The sequence below is a fragment of the Marmota flaviventris genome, chromosome 13 (genome assembly GCF_047511675.1).
Source record: "Marmota flaviventris isolate mMarFla1 chromosome 13, mMarFla1.hap1, whole genome shotgun sequence".
Lineage (NCBI taxonomy): Eukaryota > Metazoa > Chordata > Mammalia > Rodentia > Sciuridae > Marmota > Marmota flaviventris.
Window position 1 is genome coordinate 29,550,634 of NC_092510.1, and position 5,387 is coordinate 29,556,020.

Sequence of the window (5,387 nt, forward strand, 5' to 3'; positions counted from 1 at the left end):
AATGTGCTGCATTTCCAGATGCTAGAGAAAACAGCTATCTTCTTCAGGATTAAAAATAGATTCCGAGCACAGGGATGCACACCCATAATCCCAGCAACTTGAGACGCTGAGATAGGAGGATGGCAAGTTCAAAGCCAGCCTCAGCAACTTAATGAGCCTCTAAGCAACTAAGCAGGACCCTGTCTCAAAACAAAAAGAAAATATTTTTTTAAAGGGGCTGAGGATATAGCTCTAGTTAAGAACCCCTGTGTTCAATCCCCAGTACCAAAAAGAGAAAAAAAAAAGATTAAAAATAGACACAAAAACTTTTATGAAAAATAACTCCCTGTTGACTCTTCTCCATGTTTGTACAAGCAAATTCCTGGAATTTCATGCTTATAGCAGTGGTTCCTAAACCTTTGTGTGTATCAAAATCACTTAGAAGGCTTGTTAAAACAGATTACACAGGATATGGTGGCATATGCCTATAATCCAGTAACTCCAGAGGCTGAGGCAGGATGATCACAAGTTTGGGGCCAGCCTTGGCAATTATGGAGGCCCTCAGCACTTTCATGAAATCCTGTCTCAAAATTAAAAAGGGGTTGGGGATGTGACTCAGTGGTTAAGCACCCCTGGGTTCAATCCATAGTACCCCTCACCCCCCCCCAAAAAAAAAAAAAAAAAAAAAAAAAACACCATACTTTGCTGATCCTATCCCCAATCCCAGAATTTCTGATTCTGCAGGTTTGGGGTAAGGTGTTAGAATTGGCATTTCTAACACAGTTATAGGTGATGTTGATATTGATGCTCAGCCACCACCTTTGAGAATTCCGGCTCTCCAGTGGATAAATGGCATCTTGTAGATCTAGAAGAGCTCATACTAAACTGTTTCGTAGACACTAAGAACTAGAAATTATTTGTATTAGCCCCTAAGTTAATGCAGAATCACCTCTTATGCTTCTTATTGATTCATTATTAACTTTTAGTTCCAAATACTCCCCTTTTTGCCTAATCTATGAAAATGTAGCTGGGCCCTGTAAATATTTTTCCTTTGCAAAGTGGTATGATGTTAAGTTTTGTCAGTAGAGGGTGCTGGGAGAAAAGATCTTACTTTTTGATTCCTTAGTGTTTTCTTGCTAGTCGCCTGTAGCAAGCATGACTTCTTCAGGTTTTAATTCCTAGGATGTAGGCCACAGACCCTCAGGGCCAGCAGCTGTAGTGGAGTGCCTCCTGAGAGATACCTGAGCACTTTTCCATGGTACCCTAAGAGGGTAGATTTTCCCCATATTCCAGAGAATGGATTTTTACCAGAGGATTTTACCAGAGCTACTTACCTACCATTCAGTAATCCATGGCAGTGCCATCTCCAACAAGGCCTAGTTTTCTTTATTGAGGGCAAGTCAGGCAAAGGGGAAGGCTCTTGGGTGATCACTCTTCTTATCCTTAGAGGGTGAGGCAGTTTCTTTTTTGCCTTCTATAGAGTTTTCTTTACTTCTTACTAGCCAAGGCTTTTTTTATATTTTTATTTATGTAACAAATATCTAATTATATTTATTAAATCACTTATGTGTGTTTATGTTTTATATTTTTTATATTTTATACATTATACATATACTTACATAAATATATTGGAAGTATTTTATAGTTATGTATTTTATTATCTGTTTATTACTGAATTTATATAAATACAATTACTTATTGGATTTGTAAAATTGTATTTACTTTATATAAAGAATTCATATAATTCTAGCCAGGTTCAGTGGTGCACACATGTTAATCCCAGCACCTTGGGAGACTGAAGCAGGATGATCACAAGTTCAAGACCAGCCTGGAATACTTAGCAAGACCATGTTTCAAAATAAAAATCAAAAAAGGGCTGGGGATGTAGGTCAGTAGCAGAGCAGCCCTGGGTAAAATCCCCAGTATCACACAAAAATAACAACAATAATAACTCTTCATATTGAATTTTTCTGTTCACATCTTTAGGTGGCTTCTCTCTCCTGATTAGACTTAATTAATACAAAGATGAATCCAGGCAACTGTATGGCTGCTTTTTCTTTCTTTCTGTTTTTCTAAGCTTTGCCATTTTTTTTATTGCTGCAATACCATGAATCTGCCATTTACCTATAGAATAAAAACATTTTGGCCAATCAAAAATACCACAGAAAGAATTGGAGACAGAGCACTTCCCTATGCAAAGCCCTGGGTTCCATCCCCAGCACTGCACAAAGTAACAAGGATGCAGTCCTGTGATTTCAGCTTACCATACCTTTTTGTACATCAGACTTTCTGTGGGTTTTCTAAAGACATCTTGGGATTCAGTTTCACAGAACTGTCTTTCAGCCAAAGAAGGTTGACTTTTTGAATCCAGCACTTCAGATTAATTCTTAAACATGATACACCTTTTTATACATGATCTACCATCTGTTAGTCTGAAGGTTATACAGAAGAACTTTCTTAAAACCTCAAAGTGACCACGAAGACAACAGGAATATAATTTCCAACAATGCTGCTGCTGTAATGTTCTTTAAAGTCTCAGAGTCCAGTGCTAGGCTGATTTTGTGAAGTTTACAATAATAACCAGCCTTTATCAAACACCTACCATGTGATAGGGACTACATCTAAAGCTGCCAAGAAGTTTTTCTAAAACTTGGAAATAGGCAAAAGGGAATTCTCCATGTCCTGTTGGGGGTTATATGAACACACTTCAGCCCACTCACCAGAGTGTTATCCAGTATTCTAGGAGTCTGTACCTTTGTTTGACTCTGTATTTTTCTCTTGATTAGAATATTTTAAATATTATAAGGCTAGATGTTAACTTCTGAAAACTGATATCTAGGGTGTCTCAACCTCAGCACTACTGACATTTGGGGCTAGATGACTCTTCTGTGGGTGGCTGTCCTGTACATTCAAGAATAATTAGTACCATCCCTGTTCTCTAATAAATAGATGCCACTGGGTACCCCCTCCAGTTGTGACAACTAAAAATGTCTTCAAACATTGCTAAATGTCCCTTGAGAATAAAAATTACTCTCACTTGATGACAACTGCTGATAGTGATGCTAATTGAATTTACTCTTTAGAGATGCAAATGATTTTTCTTTTAAAAAACGATAACATTAGTTAACATTAAAGTTGAGACTCGGTACCTTTAGGCTTCCCCCCTGCATCCCTCCGACAGCCAACAGCCTCTCGGTGAAAATGGCCTCAGGTGTGCAAGTGGCTGATGAAGTATGTCGCATTTTTCATGATATGAAAGTTCGGAAGTGCTCCACCCCAGAAGAAATCAGGAAAAGAAAGAAGGCTGTCATTTTTTTTGTCTCTGCAGACAAAAATTGCATTATTGTTGAAGAAGGCAAAGAGATCTTGATTGGAGATGTTGGTGTTACCATAACCGATCCTTTCAAGCATTTTGTGGGACTGCTTCCTGAAAAAGATTGTTGTTATGCTTTGTATGATGCAAGCTTTGAAAAAACCAAGGAATCCAGAAAAGAAAAATTGATTTTTTTTTTTTTTGGTTTTTGTTTTTTGTTTTTTTGGGGGGAGGGGGGCACCAGAATTAGCGCCTCTGAAAAGTAAAATGATCTATGCGAGCTCAAGGATGCAATCAAAAAGAAATTTCAAAGCATAAAACATGAATGTCAAGCAAATGGGCCAGAAGACCTCAATTGGGCTTGTATTGCTGAAAAGCTAGGTGGATCCTTAATTGTAGCTTTTGAAGGATGCCCTGTGTAGATGATCATTCAGTGCCACAAATTGAAATCTTCCATGTTCAATGTTATCTTCTCGCTATATAAGGAAAGTGAATATATTTCGGCCAGGATCTCACTGAGGGGGAATTGTTTTGTTATCTTTTAGAGAAAATATTCTACAAACATGTGCAAACACAGCCTTAAATAAATTTAGAATCTAAAAGGCTTATTGGTATGAAATTAAATTAAATTTTTATTGGCCAAATGCCTGTTTCGATGAGTTGACTTTTAAAAATTTTTGTAAGCTCAGTAATTTTAATAGTGCATTTCACAAAACAGTACAAAGCCATGTGAAGAGAATTATTGTATGTTTTTTTATTGGTTGTTCAAAACATTACAAAGCTCTTGACATATCATATTTCATACATTAGATTCAAGTGGGTTATGAACTCCCATTTTTACCCCAAATACAGATTGCAGAATCACATTGGTTACACATCCACATATTGTATGTTTGTTAGCCTTAGCAGTTACTTTGGGGTTTTTTGGTTAGAGAATTGGCGATAATCTAATTATCATTTTGGCCCCAAATTATTTTTAATTCTCTATTCTTCCTTGACCTAAACAGAATAATGGGATATATTTTTTATTGTAACATGTAATAACACTAATACATTAACAACAGTAAAAGAAAGAATAACATTAAAAGCTAATTTTATTCCTCTATCTATTTATTAACCAGTTTTATATTAAATTAATCCTATTCAAGCACTTTTTTCCTTGCACTTTTTCCCACCACAAATACTTCACTGTCTTCAGTTGTCTCCAAAACAACCTATTCATGTTGCCAGTTCCCTCATGAAATGTCAAATGAATCTCTGACACATGCTTACTTTATATTTGTATGAGTTGGGGCTTTTTGTTGTTGTTGTTTTTGTCATTGTTTGGTACTGGGGATTGAACTCAGGGGCACTCAAGCACTGAGCCACATCCCCAGTCCTATTTGTATTTTATTTAGAGACAGGGTCTCATTGAGTTGTTAGTGCCTCCCTTTTGCTGAGGCTGGCTTTGAACTCAAGATCCTCCTGTCTCAGCCTCCTGAGCCACTGGGATTACCAGCGTGTATGTGCCACTGCACCCAGATGAGTTGTATTTTTAACTTTTTATAAAGTAATTTTGACAATACTCTACATTACTCTATTGAATCCTTATAACAATCATATAATTATAAGACTGAGTGGCTTATGTTAGAGCAGGTTTGGAACCCACGTTTTCATGGTTCAAATAGTAGCCACTGTATAATGCTATACAGTATTATGAGACTAATCCCAACTCTGTGACCCATTTTGTATACTATGAAGGACCTTCATAGTTAAAAATCTAAGAACAAATCATAGAAGTCTTCAAACTTTGGAATTTTCTATGCTCGGTTTATTCTAATATCACAGGTGTCTTCTGGGGGCAGGGGGGAACTGACATCTGTATTGGATAAGGTCCAGCATATCATTACTCTTTCTTTTAGTAAATCACAAACAGTATATAGAAGTAATGTTTGTATCTTGCAGTTAGAAATCTAGACTCCATCTCAATTCAGGCATAATTGTATAAGTTATATAAAGTGATTAGAAAACTGGAGGCATTAGTAATAGCGATGATGTATACTACCTGAAAATCATTCTCTCTCTCTCTCTCTCTCTCTCTCTCTCTCTCTCTCTC

General features: G+C 36.8%; 1 pseudogene; it reads left to right on the forward strand.

The window, feature by feature from the left end:
- Positions 1–1,921: 1,921 nt before the first annotated feature.
- LOC114096596 (destrin-like) lies at positions 1,922–3,914 on the forward strand (annotated as a pseudogene).
- Positions 3,915–5,387: the final 1,473 nt, after the last annotated feature.